Here is a 21,045-nt window from a genome sequence, read left to right as displayed (position 1 = left end):
CTCAGTTAAGTTCTTAATAAATGATATTTGTCATTGGATATGACCATTGGGTTGTCAGGAGCAGTGCAATGAGACAAAGCACAAAGAAGTTAGCGCAATACCAGGGCACAGCAAGGGTCCTATAAGTGGCACAAGTTGTCTCTGCTGTCACTTCTCCCTGAAAGACTGTGGAGGACGGGGCTGCCCCATGGGTTCCCTGAACAGGGTGACATTCTCTCCCCTGCCTGTAGGCCCCCTGCTTCGCTCCCTGAAAGCCCAACTGTCTAGAGCGGCATCTGATGCCCATTGCAGACTTAGTTCTCCTAACCCACCCCAAACGCATTTACCAGTTGTCAGCCACTTATCAGCAATTAAGCTTCCTTTTTAGATGTCAAGACAGAAATACATCTTGCTGCTGAGTGGGGAGGCATTCAGATAGGCTGTCAGACTTAAGTTCTTAATGTTCTTTTCTGGTTTGGCAAAGACTTTCATAGACTTATGTACACTGTTAAAACCCAGAGAAGCCCATTTTACATACCTGGAAACTGAGGCCCAGGAGATTACAGTGAACCAGGGGCAGAGGCCAGGGGGAGCCATGCTGCATGTATTCCTTTCTCAAGCTTTAAAAAAAGTGCAAAACACCATATGCACAAAAGTATATATAATGTATCCTACTGTTAAAGAATCATAATGAAACCCCTGAACTTCCATCCAGTGTCAGAAATAGAATTAATGCCAATATCTGTGAAGGCCCTACTGTTGCATTTATTTAAATACAGAGAACATCCACCCAGGGAATCCATAAAAAGAGGGGCCCCTCCTAGTAAGACGCCCGTGAAGGTAGCTCTGGGTCCTCTGTTCTCTGTAATTCTCTGTGGTGGAGCCCAGATTATTAGTTTGAATACCCCATTGTCGTTTTCAAAACCAGACATTTTCCCTGGTGATGTTATAGCCAAAAGATTTAGCCCCTCAAGGTCATCTTGGTCTCTCACCTTCAGGAAGTTGGTGGTCCTTCCCCCAACTCAAGTGGTCACCACAATTTGATTTCCACCCATAGAAAGGGAAAACATTGCCCCCTTCATAATAGTCACCATTTATCGAGTGTTCAGTGGTCCTGGACTGTAGGATAATACATTTATATCGTTTTAAGCTACCAAGTTTGTGATAATTTGTTACAGCAGCAATAGGAAATGTATATACCCACTCTTATCAAAAAATAATCTCAAAGAAAGGTTATTCTTGCTCACGGGATAAGACTGAGCTCTTTAGGTTTGGCCTGTTTAGGTACATAGGTGCAGTGAGAATGTTAATTTACCACATAGACTTCATACATTTTTTGCAAGTTTTCATAAGGAATCTCAGGTTGAATTTTACATTTAGGTCAACTCCTCCTTCATGAGTCCTCCAAATATCTAAGATTTGGGGACCTGCCAGGAAGTGACCTTCCTACTCACCTGTAAGGCTGGGAACTCTGTAAGCTGGGTGCCAGGTCTGTTTTCCTGGGACGGCTGTGAAACCATTGGTTCGATTTCCTTAAACGTGTCGGTCATACCAAAAGTGGTAATTAAATAAGCATCATTTTCAAATATGACAAGGCAAGGCCTTGCTTGCAAAACCAATGTTACGAATTATAGAATGGTTAAAAGGAGGGTATATTCTTAACAAACCCATGTAAATAACTATACTGCCATGAAAAGTATGGACTCATCAGAGTTTCTGTGGGAGGGGAGGAGGAGAAGGGCCAATAAGGATAAGATATCATTTTTTGAAGTTTCATCTCAGCTTGCAAAGCAGAGTCTACTAAATTGTCATGCGTTACACACATCTTATGAAGAAAGAAAATGCTTCCTTATATACAGAAAATAGAACATCAATAATAGTATTTCAAACTATAATCATCTCTCATCAATTAATTCAGTCCTTTGCAATCTAAATCTTGGGTGCAGTTTCGTGAAGCCACCCACTTCTCGTCTAAAAAGAGTTCCGGAAATCCTGACCTGGCTCACTGTTATAGTCTGAAAGCTGCCTAAGCGATGACACCAGAAGCCTGTGACTAAAGGCTGTTCTTTAACGTGTCAACAGCTTGAAGTAACTAGTGCAGTTCTTTTTCACTTGGTGGCAAAAGGGAGACTTTGAGATGGTTCTTCTTTGTTGAAGACATAAACTCCTGGCTGAGAGCTGACTGTTGAACCTTTAGAAAAGCATCAGAGTAAATAAGACAAAATCTGTGAGATGACCTCAAAGTGAAACTGAAGATCATACTTCTATTTGTCTTAACAGTGTGAAAATCACACTCTTCTTTAAATTGCAAGCTTATGGGAAAATGAAGGTAACTGAGTAGACCTAGGATCCATGGACAAATTTCTGAACCCTCCACATTTGTACCAAATATTGTATATGCATTCTGAAGAGAAATGGTTCATAGCTTTCACCAGATCCTCAAAGATGTGTCCTCAAAGAGGTTAAGGACAGCTAAACTGAACGGGTTTTGAGATTCTTTCCAGCACTGACATTCTGATGTTATGATCAGCCATCACTCCTCCTATTACTTCCACGGGCTCCTCCCCCCCCCCCCCCCGCCCCAGCTGTAGGGCAGAAACAGCTCAGTAGCTCAAGCAGCATTTTTCTCTTTCTTCCTTCTAACAAGGATACACTCATCCTCACCCTCTGGACTGAAACTGCTCTGGATCACTGCTGAGTGCCTGTGCTATTTTTCTTGCTTTAAAAAATTTAAAAATTTTTAAACACTCTTCAGTGTATAGGGTGTTTTTGTCACTGTATATTACCCAAAGTGATTTTTCTTACCTAATTATTTCTACCTTCCAGTAACCTAAATTCTACTGTTTCAATTTGGACCTGTTTCCTCTTTAAAAATCCTACTTGGCGATTATATGGTTCATGTAAAATTGTTTTCAAGGCAAATGTTTGGCCAGAAATCTGGGACAATTTGAGCAGTAAAATAATGAGTGATAGTAATGGATTATAAACCATAGAATAAGAATCTGTGGGTCCATACTGATAAATGAGTAGAGAAGGAAAAGTTCTTTACAGTAAACTGATAACTAATAAATATAGGAGGAATGATGCTAAAACTAGTGGGCAAAAAATTTTTTTAAATAATAAAAAATAAAACTAGTGGGTAAAAGCTCAGTGAGGAACATAGTCTCAAAGAATAGCCCCTTGAATTACTTATTAATTTCAAAGGGAAAAAAAGTAACTTTACAATGGAGAGATCTGGCAGACACCATCTTAACCAAATGATTAGACCTGACATCCTTGATACATTGGGACAAATCAACAAATATGTCTCCTGACAGGATGCGCTGAAGACATGAGACCACTTCTGGGTATTTCTGCTAAATATGCATACATGATCTGAACCCAATCATAAGGAAACATTAAGATCATCTCAAACGAAGGAACAAACTACAAACTAACTGGGTTGTCCTCTTCAAAAAAACCACAAGAAAAGGTTGAAGAACAATTTCAGACTAATAACTAAATGCAACATGTGATAATGGCTTGGATCCACAATTGGGAAAAAAATAGGGGTAAAGATTATTATTGGGACAACTGATGAAATTTGAAAATGGGCTGTGGATTAAATAACAGTATTCTATCAGTGTTCAGTTTTCTGATTTCAATAGTGTACTGTGGTTCTGCAAGAGAATATCTGCTCTTAAAAGATACACATGAAATAATTATGGTCATAGGGGTACAATGTCTTCAGTTTACTCTCAAGTTTCAGAAACACACACATACATTCAGAGAGCGGGAAAGATGAAGCAAATGAGGCAAAATGTAAACAGTGGGTGAATCTGGGTAGAGATTATAGGGAGTTCCTTGTAGTATTCTTGCAACTTTTCTGAAGTTTGAAATTATATGAAGATACATTATAACAAAAATAGTTGGCCAGAAACCTTTTATTTCACTGCACAGTGCTAAAAAATATTCCTAAAATATAAGTCCACTTCCTTGGCTTTGTAAATATCTCTAACTGAACCTCTATGAAATAATTCAGAGGTTCTTCAAGATCCTAAATCTTCAATAACCATTTACTCATCGAGAAAAAAATTTTAATTTTCCATGTGGTCAAAACTTACCCCCTTAAGGCATTCTTCCATACATATGTGGGGGTCCTTCTACGTGTTAGAAACGTTGTAGCTGTTTGGTGGGCCAACAAGACCAAGACCCCTGCCTTCATGAAGCTTATAGTCTAGCAGAGGGACACAGACAAGAAGCAATATTCCTAATTAATAAGTAAATGATATGTTATAGGTTAAATGGTGATAAGTGCTGTAGAAAGAGTAGAGCAGGGTGAGGGGATGAGAAGTGCAAAGGCAGGGGAGGTCAGGAAAGGCCTTACTGTAGAGAAGCACAGGCTTGAAAGAGGTAAGGGAATGACCTTTGCAGATATCTGTGGAAAGAGCTCTCTGGGAAGGAACAGCCAGTGTAAAGGTCCTGAGGCAGAAGTTGCTTAGTTTCAAGAAACAGCAAATCATTGCAGCAGCCTTGAAGGTCCTATAGATCTGATTCTTCTTACCTTTCTGATTTCATCTCCTACTCTATCTGTAACTTCATAAACACTTTTGTTTTAACTATACTGGAACAAAAATACCTTCTAAAAATGCATTATTTCTTCTCAAATACAAGCACCACTTTTTTTTTTTGACTGCAGGTTAATGATTATACTGTACTATAATGGCACTAGTCACAGGCTATCCTGAGTGCTGCATATAGATTAAAATGTTAAGTACTGTCAAAGTATAACATGTGAATGTGTGAGCCACGTTCAAGAAAGACACAGGAAAGTCCAGGACTGTGTGTACAGACTGTTGGTTTCTCATGTGTAGGGTTTTCCCCCAAATCTGCAGGCATCATCTGTTTCAGAGAGTCATACAACTTCAGATTATCTCCAAGGTCCCTGTTAGCTCTAGACTGACATTCCATTTTCCAGAAGAGAAAACTGCAGCTCAGAAAGAATAAATGACTTACCTAAAGGACACACACCAAGGAAAACTAGTACGAGTCTCTCCTAGCCACCTGAAGCCACCTTCTCCCAACCCTCGACTTTCTCACTCAGCAGCTCATTACTGTGTCCCTGAAGTTCCCTCATCTAAGAATAAAACATTTTACCTTATTGTTCTCCAGGGACAATTATGGAGTATTTCAGGTTGTGTCACTGATTACTCGCTACCATTTTGCAACTCCAAATAACTTTAGGTTCCCATAGCAACCCAATTTGCTCTGGAAACTGACATTGTTCCCTAATCCACGTGGGAAGGAGCAAGAGCTTCTCCCAGAAAACACAGCAAGTGGGAGAAGCCATGTCATGGAATGTGGAGGGTGGGGATGGCTAGTAAGGACTTTGTCCAGTGAAAGACGATGAACCTAACATGGTCACCGAATGACCAACCAATCCTTGACCATTCTCAATGGGCCTCAAGGAGAGATGTCTGCCAACAGAGTGTCCTCATATTGCAAGAAGCATTATGATACTTGGCAGGACCAAGGTAAGAAATTAAGACCCTAAGCTCCATCAAGTGAAAGATACTTCTACTAAACTTCATTAACAGTATACAGTATTTTTCATAGAAAAGATACTGCAAACACAAAAGATTAATGTTGGTAGATAAACGGAAAGGCCTATCACATGCAGAATTATTTGGGAGGTTGTGTACTGATGTCTGCAACTTACTTTGAAATGGATCACAGAAATAAGATGAATTGATTGGTGGAAGGATAAATAGACCTGAACTAAAAACCAAGCATATAGTAAAATAATTGTAGAATCCAGGTGGTTGGTATAGGGGTAGACACTGTGAATTCTTCCGACTTTTCCCCAAGTTCGAAAATTTCATAATAAAACTTTGGAATAAATGCACATCACATTATGAGAACATGGAAGAATGAAAGTGTGAGGGGAAAAAATGGTGGGGAAAGGAGAAAGAGATAAAAAGGGAAAGAGACAAAATATCTTCAGTGTCCTTCCTAAGCTGATTCTCTTTCTCACTTCAGTCCTTGAGAGTTGCTTGAAGCAGATTTTAATTGAATTGGGTTGAAATTATTGAAATAGCTCTTGGTGTCAAAAGGAAACAAAGGAATTTTTTTAAAAAAAATCTAGTAATCTTGATGTTTTGAATTTGGCTACTGTTATCCTAACAGATGTTTATGCAAAATAAAATAAGCATCTATAAAGGGCAGGGTAGAATTAAACAAGTGTCTTTTAGTCAGGAAGTCCAATATCCCCCCAAAACAGAAGCTGAAGCTGGACAGCTTTTGAACATCAGGTCTTTTATCACTCAAGTCCTCAGACTAGTGAAATAAATAGTTGGAAAACTTCAAGGCTGATGCTCATTCTTTTACGGAGTTCAAAACTGTGAGAGTCAAGGTAAAAACCAAACAAAAAATCTTTGATATTTAAAGAAAATTTTCTGAGCTACTGACAGTTTCATAAACACTACGCGTACAGGGAAGATACAAAGCAACAGACTGATTACCTGTGAAAATAGTGCCACCTAGTGATCAGAACGGGGAATACTCTAACAATGTCTTCACTGTTTTCTTCTTAAGAGGAAGATTATCTACTTGTCATTTATTGTTTCCATTGTTCTTAATTATTCAACAAACGTAAATAAGGAACCTCTGGAATACTAGAAAGAGCACAGCACTTGGAGCCAGAACTTGTCACTATATTTCTACTTCTTTATATCCCTTGTGTTTCTAGTATTAGTTTTGAATGTAATTTCTCACAAGGACTTCCCCATTATCAAAAGGCCCATGAAATGGTAATTATGTGATGGGATGGAGGTGTTATCTAATGCTGTGGTGGTAATCATTTTGTAATATGTAAGTGTATCAAATCAAGACACTGTACACCGTAAACTTACACAATGTCAATTATATCTCAGTAGAGCTGGGGGCTTGGGGGTGAGGGTAGCAAGAATCCCAGAGACCAAACTGCCCTCCATACACATCTGCATATATTTAAGATGATTGTGGTCACCTTGGTCATGTCACGGGAAATCCCACCTTTATAAATAATTCCTTTCTCAGGGTCTGGAAGATACTCCATTCTTACAGTTTTCTGATTAAAACAGGAATGCCCATGAGTGATACCTTAAATGAAAAGGCCTGGGTTCTGATATCTGCTGTTTGCTGATTGTGTGTGATTTGGGGAAATCACCCCCTTTGAGTCTGTTTTATTTAGATGTTATCTGCCCACTCTACTTCATAGAGTTGTTATTGGATTTTAAATCTTATGTTTTCTAGTAACACCCATCTGTGGGATCTTCCCCAAGCAGAGAGGACTCTGCTTCAAACCCCTTGAGTATAGCAGTAGCTGTAACAGCAGGGAGTTAGGGCAGAAACAAAACTGCAACGATGTTAATCATTTTGCTCAAATCACAAAGTTTATATATATAGATCTGGCTCCAAAGCCCTTAAGTTAAAAAAAACTTTTTGATTGTGAAACACCAATACAAATAAGTGCATTAAACATAGATTCATGAATAATTATAAAGTGAAGACCCATGGAATCACCATGCAAGGCAAGAAATAGAACTCTGCAAGTCTTGTGTTTCTTCCATTCTTTTTTTTTTTTAAGTTGAAGTATAGTTGATTTACAATGTTGTGTTAGTTTCTGGTGTACAGCACAGTGATTCAGTTATACACACATGTATATATTCTTTTTCATTTATGGGTTATTACTAGGTATTGAATACAGTTCCCTGTGCTATACATGGGACCCTGTTGTTTGTCACATTCACGTATATATATCCTGAAGCATGTGCTCATGAGTTTCTCTAGGGCACAACTTTACGGAGCAGTGATACTGTATCATGGGATATATGTACGTGGATCTTCAAATTGACTAGGTAAAGACAAACTGCTTTACAAAGTGGTTGTTCTAATTTACTATGTTTAGTATAATTTACTACATTTACTCTAATTTGCTCTAAAGAAAACCAGCAGCAAATGAGTTCTCATTGCTCCTTGTCCTCACCAACACCTGCCATCGTCAGGCATTCCCGATTACTACCGAGGCTGAGCGCTTATTTGAATGTGATTACCAAAGTATGCTCTTTCAGGTGTGCTGATTCATGATTCAAGTCTTTGGCCCAGTTTTCTGTTGGGTTACCCATGCTCTTCTTTGCACTCTATCTGCATCGTGACGGGTTCTGGATATGTCCAAACAGCAAAGAGCTTAATCTTTGTAATACCCCTAGTGCTATACAGAGCCAGCCACAAAGTATGGTTTAAGAAACACATGCTGATGAAATAGTGTACGTCCATAATCCTTACTGGCAATGCCAAAACACAAAGAGTTATGGAAATCAAATGAATGGTTCTAAGTTTGGTACAAGATTCATTTGGAGGCAAAACCTGAACTGACATGAGGCTGATTATCGTTGCTTATCGTGTTTCCTGCAGAAATACTAATGATTAACTACGAATGCAGCCCCAGACCTTGCTGTGAGATAGCATACAAGTTATCTTACCTATAACCCAGAATAGCTTTCTAAAATCTGAGAATTTTATAGTGAACACATATGGCCACAACGATGTTGAATACAGGATTCTGGACCTGCCATTTATTGAAGACTTGAAGTACTTCTAGCAACATGGGTAAGTGTCTTACATACATAATAGATCTGTTGTGAAGATTAAATAATGTATTAGTCCTTTCACATTTTACATAGGAGACACGAAAGGTTCAGACAGGTTAAGTAATTTGCCTAGTCACACAGCAGAGGTGAGATTCATGTTTACTGAAATTAGTATACCTTACAAAATGCATACATGGCATATTATATATACTGATGCTACAGAGTCATTTAAAGATGTCAATGAAACATACTTAAAAGTAGTTAAATTAGTGAGCCAAATTGAATGCCTACAGCATAGGCATTGGGAAATGTGATTTAGATGGGTTAGTTACAGTAACACAAAGCAGAAGGCACCTAGTGCACTGCTTTGAGGTGAAAACTCTGAGGTCCAAAGAGGTTAAAGGGCATGCCCAGGGCCTGACAGCTGGTCAGTCTGGAGAGCTGAAGACATTAACTTTAGTCTGCTGAACTATAAGAGGGCTTCCTGACACAGATACCAACCATCAACACTGCATTTCTCTTCTCGTAGACTTTTAAGACAAAACGGAACTGTTATTTCTGAAAAATTCAATATATAAAAAAAACAAATTTTAATAAGGTGGTCTCTCAAATCTCCCCCTCTCACCTTGCAAACTTCCATATTCATGCCTCCAGTCTCAGAGGATGAGATTGTCTTTTTGTCCAAGGTTCCACTGCTTCATCAGGGCCTTTCATTCTACTCACTCTCATCTTCTCTGGGGCCTTGGCTTCACAATCATTGTCCCTTCCCATATTTTTAAACTTGCTGTTTCAATGGACACTTTCAACATTAAAAAAAAAAAAAAAGGTGGGGGGACCTCCACTCTCCATTCCCTCCATCTCTTTTCCTCCCTCCTTCCTTTTTCAGCACACTTAAGAATAGTCTACAACACCCCATTTTCTCACCTCCCACATATACCTCAAAGCACTAGCAATTCGCCATTCCCCCTGGGTGTTCCACCGGCATCATTCTGGCAATTTCTTTGGGCACATCTCAACCATCTTTCTCACACTCTGTTGTATTTGGTGCTGTTGACTATTCCCCTCCTTGGAGCTCCTTTGCCTTGGGTTTAGCGTTGCTCGTTTCACAATTCTCCTGGAGGTTTTGTCTACAGCCTTCACCTCTCACTTGAGTGTCAGACCATGTGTAGGTGGATAGATTTCCAAATTCAAGTTCCTGGCATCTCTAAAGACACATCAATCTAACTGTTTTCAAATTCCTTAGTCACCCTTCTTGAGCCCAGGCCAGCTCCTTCATTCCTTATCTCAGGAAATAGCTACTACCTACCAGATAATCTAACTAGAAAGGTAGTGACCACACCCTTCCTCTTACTCTGCCTCCAAATCAATCCCTAATTTCTGCCTTTACCTTATCAAATAAGCTCAAGGAGAAGAGAATTTTCACTGTGTCAGTTCAGCTGAGCAAGTATTTACTGAGCACCTTATATACACTTAAAACATAACAGAACTCACCTCAGTGTAGAAATTAAGTAGCCTAAAAATCTTAGAAAATGTTATACACATACCAATTTATTTATATTTAAGTCAAAATACTTCTGGAGAAATCATTGTAGACAACTAAAATGTACCAGCAATCATAAATAGGCATTTCCAAGTTTGCATGTCAAACTTTTGCATGTGAACTCCAGCTTTTATAAACTTGGTTTAACAAGAGAGCAAATAGTTCAAATTCATCCCAAGTCGTGGCAGCCAGCCCCCAACTTGGCCTCAAGGAGTCGCACCTCCTGGTAATAGTCTTGCTCTTGTGTAGTCCCCTCCCACTGAAAGGGGGTGACCTGTGTGACCAATGGGGTACTGTGGGAATGAGGGAGGCTTTCGCTACATCATTCCCTTGGGGGTGGGGAGCTAGCTGCATGTCATGAGGACAGTCAGTCAGTCCAGTGAAGAGGGCTACTTGGCTAGGAACTGAGGTTTCCTGCCAACAACCAGCACTGCCAGGCATGTGAGTGAGTCACACCGGAAACAAGGCCTCCAACCTCAGTCAGGTCTGCAGATGACCAAAACCTCCTGAGAGACCTGAGTCAGGTCACTGAGCTAAGTCACCTTCAGATTCTTGGCCCAGTTTAACTGTATGAGATCATATTTGTTTTAAACTGCTAGATTTTGGTACTCACATAAGAAACGTGGAAAACCCTACAGAAAAGCATTCACATTGCTGACCAAGTGATGGTGAGATACTTCGAATGGAATGGCTATGGGAAAGCTTTGAACGTTCTCTCAATTTTTAGAGACATGAGAATTCACCCTGGAGAGTAAGTCCTACTGAACGTCAATAGTATTGGAAAGTATTCCATTTTCCCACATGCCTTAGAAAACTTGAGAACTCACACTGAAAAGAAACTTGTGAATGTAAATAATAAAGGAGAGCCTTTAATGATGTCTCTTACGTTAGAAAATATATGAGAATCTCCCCCTGGATGCAAAACCTTTGAGTATTAATTTTGGAAAAAAATTTCAGTGATCCTTGTCTTCACTGACAAGAGAATTCATACTGGAGGGGAACCCTAGGAATCCAATCACTAAGGGTACCTCAGCCTCAGTTCTCCACTGAGTGGCCACAAAATTCATACTGAGAACAGAAAGTGTAAACATTATGAGCATGAAACTACCTTTATCAATATCTCATCCTTAGTTTGGGCCACTAGTTCATTCCTTTTTAGTCTTTTTTGTTTTAGTACAAACAGTGATGTCTATAGTTCTCCCCTAAAATAAACCTTAAATTACATTCTTAAAAAAAACACTAAACAAATAAATTGCTAAGTTTTGGAGGTAATTTGTTATGCCACAATAGATAATACATAAGGAATATCCTGTTTAATAAAACGCATAAAAATTTGTCCTCCAATTTTATCTATTGGCATGGGGAAAACAAAGACTCTTTGTTGTGAACAGCCAAGAGGTCGAAAATGTCATAAAAAGTTATTTTGAAGTGTACTCCATAAATCAATCTTCGTAGGACAGTTGACAATTTCCAAATATGGCGTGTGAAGCTAACTCTAGAGTATATCAGATAATTCATTTTTTAGAAACTGAGGACCAAATCAAGTACCCTGCACCTCAACTAAAGGCATCAATTGATGATCATAGGTGAGTCATACAAGCACCCAAGAAAAGAACCCCAAACTCAGACTCCTGCTGTTCCTCTCTCCACAGTACTAGTCACATGCTTGGGTTTTAGACTATTTCTGCCAAAGCAAAAGGCAACGAATAACACTCCAATTTACCTTTACGTTCATATTTCCTACTCCTTTCACTTCAGGTACCGCTGAGCCAAGCTAAAACAGAACTAACGGCCAGTCCAGAGAATTACACCTTCCTAAAATCACTTTCAAACCTCTACCATGCTACTTTTTCTGTACAGGTCACATGTTTTACACTTAAAATCTCTTACCTGACAGCTAATTATAAAAGCAGGTCTTGTTTTGTTTCTTTTTTGTATACGCAAGGCTTGGCACTTGGGCACATGGTAGTCGTCCAGTAAAGGACAGGTGTATACACACTACTATTTAGGAGCTCAGTATTTTAGTTCCTTCTGCTCCACCATTTTAGAAGACACCCTTCTCATACACCTCTGCTTCTAAAATGCTGGCTTACTTCAAGAATCATCTCTAAGAAGTCTTTTCTAACTTTTACCACCTCCTACCCACAGCTGTCATCCCGCCTCACACGAAATGGAAATAATCTGCTCCACTGGAAACCTCACTCACAGACCTCTGAGCTGTACTTCCCTCATGCCGTCATTGTACTTTCTTGCCTACCTTGCCCTCCCTATCAAACTGTGACCCAAAGCGCAGAACCTGAATCGCCTATAAGAAGTCAACTCTTAGTTGAGTGGATGAAAGACCTGAGTGTGGGAGTCCCAGTCTCCTCAGTCTTCCTTGAGCCTGCCCTCTGCTTGCTCTATCCTAATGTTCACTATAATGTATTAAGTCTTTTTTGTGTGTATCTCCACCACTATACCCTTCATTCCCTGAAGGCATCTAGAAAGGATCAAAATGTCTAACTCAACTGGAAGAAAATGTACACATCCTCGCAGGCTGGAATTCATTCACTCATCACTTTTCCCCTGAATGTTGTCGTCAGCATATTGAAGAGCCACCCAGCACATCTGTAGAACGCTATCAAAGTTCTTTATTAACATTCTGCCAATTATACAGGCATTCTCAACTTGGAGCTGCCTCTTTCAACTATAAATGAATATTCTCATCCCCTTTAGATATCGGATGTATCAATTTACATGAAGAATTCAAGGGTTAGATGAATAAGCCCAGGTGCAGTAAGACTAATGTTAAGAAGAAATGAGGCACCAAGGCCTCGTGAAAGCTAACACCCTTTCGCTGCTGGTCAGACACCGCCAGTCGGATTAAGTTCAAGTTCATGTTCCCGTTTACTCTGTAGCGGCCCAAATGTAACTGAAAGCCTGCTAGTCATCATCACCTGGGAGCTTATCAGAAACTGCAGACTCTCGAATGGTACAGATGCTTTAGAAACAGTTTAGCAGTTCCTCAAAAATGTTCAAGTTAACCTACGGTTAAGATCTACTGTACTACATTGTGCCAACAGTTAACAACAGTGTATTGTGCACTTGAAAATTTAAGAGGGTAAATCTCATGTTAAGAGTTCTTGTAATTTTTTTTAAAGTTACCACACGACCCAACAATTCTACTTCATTATATTCCTAACAGAAACAAACACATGTCCACAAAATCTTGTACACAAATGTTCACAGCAGCACTATTCAAGATAGCCAAAAGGTATAAACAACCCACATGTCCATCAACTGATGAGTATATAAACAAAATGTGGCATGCCCATGTAATAGAATATTATTTGGCCATAAAGAGAAATGAAGTATCTGTTACATGTTACAACATGGATGAATCCTGAAAAATACTAAGTGAAAGAAGCCAGTTACAGAAATCCACAAAATGTACCATTCCACTTATAAGAAATGTCCAAAACAGGTTCGTCCGTGGAGACAGAAAGTAGATGAGTGGTTGCCAGAGACACCAGCAGGCTGGTGGTGATAGTGATGAATGGGGATAACTCCTAATGGACATTGGGTTTCTTTATTGGCATGATGAAAAATGTCCTGAATGAAATTAAGACAGTGATAGTTGCACAATTCTGCATGCTAAAAAACCCCCATTGAATTGTATACTTTTAATTAGTGAATTCTATATGAACTGTATTTCAATAAAACTTTTTTAAAAAAATAAAAGAAATGCAGACTCTCCTGCTGACCCTGTATCTCTCGAATCAAAATCTGCATTTTAACAAGATCCCCGGGTGATTCACATATGCATTAAAGTTTGAGACACACTAATCTAGAAGAAAATCAGTAAAAATTATTTCTCCAGTCAATTTCATTAACTATTATGAAATAGTTGATTTGACTTCACCAGGACAGATTTCTCTTTTCACAATTGCTTGAGATATACAATCAACCAGTATGCACAGTGATTTTTTTAACGTCTGATTTTTCCTTTAAAAATGTGCAAAGTTTTAGTATGGGGTGACACCTGCAATGAGCTAAGGGCAAAGCCTTGGCATATGTGTCATATTTTAAAACCTCAACAGTACTAGGTATATAGTAGGTGTTCTTACTTTAAACCACCAGTTTTGAAAGGGGTGGCAGTAACATAAAATAACCAAAGATACAAATCCAAATGGGAAATGAGACCAAAAAACCCACTCACTTCAGAAAATAGTTTATTAAAGGTCAAATCAAATTTACAGAGATATAAAACAGTAGGGGCTAGAGGCGCAGAGTCTTCAAATACACTGTACATACAATAGGAAGTAAATTACCTACCTGGAGTTCTCACAGCAGTTTTATTTTGCACAGAACCTAACCTACTTTTTAAAGAATCCTAGGAAAAGTCTCAGTAGTCATATTTTCTCATGACTTAACAGCTAAAGAAAATGTCCCCATTCTAAAAAAAGAGAGGGGTGGACATAAGGGCCAGTAGGTGCTAAAGATAAAATATAACCATGGTAGGCCCAGTTTCAGCACTTTTTAAAAGATGTGTGCAAGCACTCTGCTCGGGGGGATGGGGAGATGGGGGGAAGGAGGGAAGGCATCATGCAAAATGACTGTACTAGACCCAAGAGTTGGAGAAAGAAATTTTTTGGTTCTCTAAAAAGTTTGGCAACTGTCATCTACAAACTTTCTATGCTATTTAAACTTTACTTTTTAAAAACTAGGCAAATTTCATTAAGAGTTTGGAATGTCTTCTGGGTATTCATAGCCAGGTACTGCATAAAATTTCACACCCAAACTGAGAGTACAGGCTCTGCAATCAGCCTGCCTGGATCCAAATATTGGTACTAGATAATCGTTGTACAAACTTGGGCAAGTTCAGTTCTTTGTCTTAATGACTTAGAAAATGGGTTTTAATAATAGCACTTATCTCATAGAATAGTTATGAGGATTAAAAATACAAATATTATATATTTGTATTTTTACACATATATATATATATATATGTAAAGAGCTTAGAACAGTACCTGGAACACAGACATATTTAGTAAATGTCTCTTTCATACACATGCGAGCAAAGGATCTTTCAAATACAATTTGTTATATTCAGATTAACATGCTAGCTACAGTGGACTGTTGCTGGGGAAATGGAATTAGCTTCATTTTATTAGATTTTGATTCCCTAAATTAGAATTCTATCCATATCAATAAAAATGAATTTCTTGGGGGAAAGGGGTATAGCTCAGAAGTATAGCACGTGCTTGGCACACATGAGGTCCTAGGTTCAATCTCCAGTGCCTCCGTTAAGGGAAAAAAAAAAAAAGTTACAAAACTGACTTTCTTGAGGATACGAACATGCTGCATGCTAGTTCATTTTTTTACTCCAGAGTCTTGCATATGCCTTTTATACAGGAGTGTAATAAATATGGAACAATTTAATCCTAGTAATTTAAAAATTACCTCTATAACCAATATATGTTAATAGAGACCTATAAAACCCCATAATTTTACTCTTATTTGACTATATACAATGCAAATGTAGTTCCGGTAGGAACTCTGAAGCACTTAAAAGTTTTTCTATATATAAGGGATAAAACTAAAACTCAACTAATAATAATTTTTAAAGAGAGGATTTGAGCACAAAAGAACAAAATTGGCACTTTGTACACTTCAATGCAAGTCCCAGATTAACTGCTGAGAAGTAGAGGGAAAATTCCACACTGGCTGGAACAACTCCACCTTCTCCACTATTGCTGAGAACCACACGAAATGGGGGCAAGACTTTTTGAAGCTCAGATTAAAGCTGTCCATTTTTACTAATACAAAATAACTGATTTAAAAATACCTAATAAAGTCTTTCTTCAAAACAGACATCTCACTTACCTTTTCAATGTATTTCCTAAAAACATTAAAGACAGATGTAAGGCTTAGCTGGCAATTTCCATGAACTCAGTTCTTTTCCTCTCACTGCAGTGGAGCTGACGTGACAGAGCAGGTTTGGGAATGCTAGAAATGAATTCCTACTTCCCTTTGCATTCTTCAGATTCATTTTCCCCCAAATTTCTGCACTGGTTGGCTTCCATTTCAGCATCAGTCACGAAATCTTGAAGGTTAGACACAGTAAATAGGGAAGGACATAAAATTAAGTGATATGGGTGTAGCTTTGAGTTGCACAACTTTAATAGGGATGAGTCATACCTTAAAGTATGTGAAAGTGAATTTCATATTCTGTTCCTCTTTGAAATTCAGCTTAGTCAAACAAAAGGTATTATTCTGGTATAGCCTAAATTTTGTTTGTTCCTTTAATAAATGTTGAGTGAAAAAGATGTAATTCCCATGAAGACCAAAACACAAGTTGATCAATTTAGTATGAGTCTGCACCCTTGATTTACTTTGCACGATAAATGTGTAAAGAAAAAACAATTCTAAGAAAAGGAATGAAAAATACTAGCAAATTGTCTTGATTTTCTAATTTGCCAAATTTGAAAAGGGTATTTTACTTACATATCACTTAAGTCAGAAAAAGAAAGTGCATCTTATCTGATTTATTGTTAGTACAAGTTTTAAGTTAAGACTTATTCAATTGCTTTCTTATAGGAAATTGCACGAAATTAACTGAGAAAAAATATTGAATAATTCAGGTAGAATTAACAACTAAGAAATTTCTTAATGCTTTGCAAAATCATAAACTGAAAATCAAACTTTCTACAGTTCAAATAGTTAGCAAACAAAACTACTTTTATTTGCTTCCTGTAAATCATTAAATAGGTTTGCTATACTCACACACTGACACTCCAATTTCCTTTGGCAGCCCAAACTGACAGAACTAGGTCTCTGTTTGGGAATGGAAACGAGAGTAGCTAGATTAGGGAAATTCAGGCTGACAAAACTCGCTTTTCAGGGGAATGGAAGAGGAAGCAATCGGTACGCCGTAAGAGTTGAAGCATTCTGACCATATATCGGGCAGTTATCCTTGTTGAGTGGCTCTGGATTCCAAATAACACATTCTTCCTTAGTGTACTCATTCCATCACTGGCTGAGCAGTCCACACTGGAGACCATTTAAAAACGTGCAGTTTGTAATAACCATTATCTATCTTAGCAGCTAGAAAGGCAAAACAGAAGTTAGCATGTAAAACTACCTTTAGGAACTAGGGCAGAATACTAATTCATGAATGACAATGATAGCAACTAGAAGCAATTTTTCAGAAAAGTATAATGAATACATCTGGTCCTGACGAGTTGGGTTTGTTTCTAAGAAAAACAAATCTCAGAATATCTTCAAAGTATCCTCCAAGTACCCTCTTTCCTCCACAACTTCTACTTTTGGATTGGCATTCCAGAAGTGCAAGGAATATAAAATATCACAGTTAGATGTTTGCTAAACAGGAAGGAGAGCCAGTGGATTTACTTATATTGCCCAATTAAATAATAAACACGGAAATCAATATGGCTTCAACCCAGAAAAGAAAAATCCATGCATGAAAATCAGACATAGCAACAACTGCTCCTGATGTCAGATTTTAATAGCAAAGGGCAAGAGGGACTCATGTTACCTACTCTTTATAAAGAAAAAAGCAAAATTCACTTTAAAAAAGAAAAGGAATCACCATTTACAATGATCTGGGGAAAAAACTGAGAAATCTGGGAAATTTCATAAAACTAGGTTTGAGAACAAGCTGCGTGAATGGGCTCAATGCTTCTTAGTTTACGGTTAAAAAGCACTATTCAAAGGGAAGAGGAAACGTACATGTAAGTTTCTTTCCAAGTTTCTTTGCTCAAAGATAAGCAATTGGGCAGAGCACTTGCGTTAAACTGGTATCTGGAACCGCCCTTGCGTGAAACTGGTATCTGGAAATAAGGGCAAAATAAAATACTGTGTGTTGCAGAGCTGAGATGCATCCTGGATTAGATGTACTAAACTAAGAGCTGTGAGTTGGCAACAGATTTCTGCCCTTCGATATCCTAGTTTGTAGTATTTTGTTCTTTTAACAGCCAACTAGTATTAAGATTCAAGGTTTATATTTTGAATCAGATTATTCTTCAGTCCTGCATTGTGAATTTTCAAGGTAAATCTTACCTTTAAAGTCAGTGGCAACATCTAAACTACAGAATACTTCTGTTGCTATTTCAAATCCTCTAATATAATCTAATACACTTAACCACAGCTTCACTGACATCACAATTGCTCCTACGGACTAAAAGGGGGAGGGACGGGAGAAAACTGAGAAATCGTAATCATTATACTGCTCCATTATACCAATTGAAGAGAATTAACCGTATGAAGAACAACTTTTTGTTTCTCTTCATGCCTGGTTTATAAGGAATTGCCTGACCACTGGACATAAGAAAAAGTAGAGTTCCTGGCACAAAGTTTTCACAGGTTATTTTCATCATTCATTTGAAGTAAACACCACGAGATATCTATGACACATATAAAGGTGCTTATAATCTCTCACTTCAGCGTTAATTGAACAGTTGGAGCTATTCATATATCTTCTCTAACAGTGTAATCAAGAACCACATGAGGTATAACCTCATGATAACAGCCATATTTTTCTGGCCTACAACAAATGCAGCTACATTTTTAAGTGTTTGCATGGTTCTTTAAAATATTAATTTCAAACGTATACAATCATTAACATTCTTGTTTTATTTAAATGCAATATTCAGTGTTCCTGACTGAAGTGGGCTCAATGGACCAGTCTTTCAAAAACAATATACTCGATTCACATATATTTTATTAAGTACAGGTGCTAGCTTGTATCCCAACACTTCTACTCAGTTTGCTCGACTGGTTCTCAATTCAGAGACAAAGCCAAGAACAAAACTGAACCTGTAGACTAGGCCTTATTAACACTGAGCCAAAATGGCCACCAATTTTAAAGAGGCAATCTCTCCCAATCTGGGGACACTCTGGCCCTAACAGTAAACAAACGGTCAAGTCTAAACTCTACCCACAAAGTGGAGATTCCTGTAGCCTCAGTTCATGAAAATGCATTTTAAAAGATAATAAAGCATTGATTATTTTAGTTGTGAAACATGAATTATCAAGAAAATAAGGAGCCAGAAAAAGTCTTGAGCATAATTTCAACTTTTTTTCTATATAAAATTTCCTGATAATCTAAAGCCATCGAAGTGTGCTTCATGAAGCTTTTATCATTCGCTGATGATGATGGTTGATCAGACTCATGAATATTTAGATTTTTCCTTTGGAGATGCTGTTGCTCTTGGACTGAATGCCACTAGCGCCATTGCTACCTGGATACAGAGCACCTGCTGCAAATCCAGCCTGGCTTCCCATTCTTCCCCAAGTATGCTTAAGGAATGAAACACTCATTTCACATTAGTGTAAGTAAACCACACAGGAAGCAAATCAGATTACAAGTTACAAATAGTTATTCATGTCATCTCCTCCCTTCAGAATGCTGATCCCACTCCAGTTCCTGCAACTTCTTCTCTATTTGCATTTTTTTTAATCTAAGAAAAATACTTTCCCTTCAAATTCTCTTCTCCCAACATTTAAAGGCTTTGCCCACCCCTCATTCTTTGAAAAAGATGAGCTAAGCTCCTGGAAATTTCAGGGAAAAAAAAAAATCAGTGTCAAAACTAGAAGCAGATTCATAATAAAAGTAAACTTTTTATTATTACTTTTTGGGGGGGAGGGGATTAGGTCTGTTTATTTTATTTATTTAATGGAGGTACTGGGAATTGAACCCACTCTATCACTTGAGCTATACCCTCCCCTCCCCCACAAACACTACTTTTCATGTAAATTATCACCCAAAGGGTCAAATTAAAGAGGCAGTTAATCTGATTAGCACTCTCTCCCCTTTCTTGATACCTTTGGTTCCAAGTGTGGACCTTAGAAATTATGGTTACTGGCAGGCTGTCAGGAGACAATCTGACAAAGTGAATGTAGCTTACTTGTAAGCATGGCGACTCCACCTTTCTCTTAAGGAGATATGTGGGAGCAGTGACTGGAGCTCCTGCATGTTTCATGAGCCAAAGGTTATAAATTTCTAACTCAAACTTCAAAGAATAAGAAATCCTAAGTGTTTCACTATCTTTTAATCACTGGCCAATCAGTAATTGCACTCTCCCTCTTCCATGAAAATACTAACAGGCACTCTAACACCATTATACACAACTCCATTAATCAAGCGCCCACTTTCCCTTCTAAAGTAAACTTAGGTCACCTTTTTTAAAATGCTGAAGCAAAGAAGAAAACTAGAAAATCTAGATGTGAATGAATTTTGCCAGCAATTGCTATGTAACCTGGAGTGTCACTTTTATAAGTAAATGCACATAACATTTCCAAATGTCAGCAGCCACACCTGTATTAACACTGTTTCTCCTTTTTACAAAATAGGTCAATTTCTAAAAAATCCACTGAATAAACATAAAATTTTATATACCAGGTGAATTTTCTATTGACAACAAACTAATTCCAGAGATGCCTTACAATCTTTATTTTTTTTTTCCAGGAGAAGGTAATTAGGTTTACTTATTTAATGGAGATACTGGGGATTGAACCCAGGACCTCATGTATGCTAGGCATGCACTCTACCACTGAGCTATGCACCCCAACCTTTATTTCTGGTAGTTCTCAACCTTCTTCTTTCCTCCACTAGTTTTTTGGGATCCCCCCCGCCAAGTAAATTCTCCAACAGACTAACAGTTCTACCTAATACCTTGGGTAAAACTTCCAATTTGATCTTGCTAAATTAGGTTACTATAAATAAGATATAAAATAGAGTTTTAAAAAATATTTTTTTCTAAATATCTTAAAAAAATCACCATCAAAGTCTTGTTCTCAGAGATCTGATTATCAAGTAGGAAGAGAGAATATATATTATGCACATGCAGAACATAAGAAACTCATGTTCTGACTGACTTTGTATAAGAACCCAGTCCTTTCCAATCATTGACTGTG

This window comes from Vicugna pacos, chromosome 13, assembly GCF_048564905.1.
Source record: "Vicugna pacos chromosome 13, VicPac4, whole genome shotgun sequence".
In the NCBI taxonomy this organism is placed as follows: domain Eukaryota; kingdom Metazoa; phylum Chordata; class Mammalia; order Artiodactyla; family Camelidae; genus Vicugna; species Vicugna pacos.
The sequence above is the reverse complement of the archived record's forward strand: the minus strand, read 5'-3'. Positions refer to the sequence as shown.